Here is a 1,681-nt window from a genome sequence, read left to right as displayed (position 1 = left end):
CTTTGAAATCTGGCAGTTTTTCCTTCATGTATCTTGCTGGTCTGTTATAAGATGTGTAAATGTTATATCTTCTTGATGTATTGAAACTTTTTTAAAATACTTATTTTCATTTTTCGTGGGGGGAGAAGAGGAGGTAATTAGGTTTGTTTATTTATTTTTAGGAGATTGAACCCAGGACCTTGTGCATTTTAAACATGCGCTCTACCTCTTGAGCTATACCCTCCCCCAGAAACTTTTATTAACATATACTGTCCTTCTTAGTCTCATAAACTTTTTTGATTTAAAGTCAATTTTGTCTGATACTAGTATAGCCACCCCTTATCTCTACTGGTTACTGTTTGCATGGAGTATCTTTTTCCATCCTATCACTTTTAGTCTATTTGTGTTTGAAGCTGACTCCACAGCTCAGGGGTTAGAGCACTGGTCTTGTATTTGTGTTTGGACCTCAGATGAGTCTCTTATAGACAGCACGTTGTTGGATCACGCATTTTTATCTATTCTGCCAATCTTTCATCTTTTAATAGGACAGTTTAATCCATTTACATTTAAAGTAATTACTGGTAAGTAGGGACTTAATTCTTTGTTTTTTTATATGCCTTATAGCTTTTTGTCCTTCATTTCCTTCATTACTGTTGCCTTTTGAATTTAGTTGGATTTTTGTAGTTAAATGTTTAAAATCTTTTCTCATTTCTTCTTGTTTATATTCTAGAGCTATTTTCTTTGTGGTTATCATGGGCATTACATTAACATCCTAAAGTTATGACACTCTAATTTGAATTTATACTATCTTCATTTCACTAACATACAAAATCTCTGCTCCTTTACAGCTCCATCCCTACCCGTATCTGATGTCACAAAATTACATCTTTATACAGTGTAGTGCCCCGAAAACAACAAAGTTACAATACTAGGTTTTAGATGAATAATTTTTTAACGTATTATCTTTTTTTAAAAATGTATTATTCTCTTAAATTATGTAGAAAACTAAAAGAGGAATTACACACTGTTACAATACTAGCTTTTATAATTTCATATGTATTTACTTTGAGATCTTTATATCTTCTTATGGTTTTGAGATTATTGTCTAGTGTCCTTTTAACAGTACTTTTTTTTTTGCGGGGGAGGGGGAAAGTAATTAGGTTTATTATTTTTTACTTTAATGGAGGTGCTGGGGATTGAACCCAGGACCTCATGCATTCTAGGCCTGTGCTCTACCACTGAACTATACCCTCCCCCTAGTGTCCTTTTATTTCACCCTGCAGGAGTCCTTTGAGCATTTCTTGCGGGGCAGGTCTAGTGTAAAGTCCTCCAGCTTTCGTTTATCCAAGAATGTTTTAATTTCTCCTTCCCTTCTGAAGTTGTGACAATATTGTATTCTTGTTTAAGTTTTTTAATTTTAGCGCTTAAAAAATATATCAACCCACTGCCTTCTGGCCTCCGAGGTTTCTGAGGAGAAGCTTGCTGACTGTTGTCTCAGGCGTAAGACACACACACACAAACACACACCCCTACACTCTGTATGTTGTAAGTTGCTTCTCTCTGGCTGCTTTAAAGATCTTACTTTGTCTTTCAAAAGTTTGATTATAATGTGTCTCTGGATTTATCTTACTTGGAGTTTGTTAAGCCTCTTGGATGTTTGTGGAGCCTCATTCACTTGCTTTGGGATACTTTCAGTCACTAT

General features: G+C 34.9%; 1 non-coding gene across 1 annotated transcript; it reads right to left on the bottom strand.

Moving 5' to 3' along the window:
* Positions 1–1,160: 1,160 nt before the first annotated feature.
* TRNAS-AGA (transfer RNA serine (anticodon AGA)) lies at positions 1,161–1,233 on the bottom strand. The gene has a single exon. It is a non-coding gene; the product is annotated as a tRNA-Ser (tRNA).
* Between the last annotated feature and the right edge of the window lie 448 nt (positions 1,234–1,681).

This window comes from Camelus dromedarius, chromosome 5 (genome assembly GCF_036321535.1).
Source record: "Camelus dromedarius isolate mCamDro1 chromosome 5, mCamDro1.pat, whole genome shotgun sequence".
Classification (NCBI taxonomy): domain Eukaryota; kingdom Metazoa; phylum Chordata; class Mammalia; order Artiodactyla; family Camelidae; genus Camelus; species Camelus dromedarius.
The sequence above is the reverse complement of the archived record's forward strand: the minus strand, read 5'-3'. Positions and strand labels throughout refer to the sequence as shown.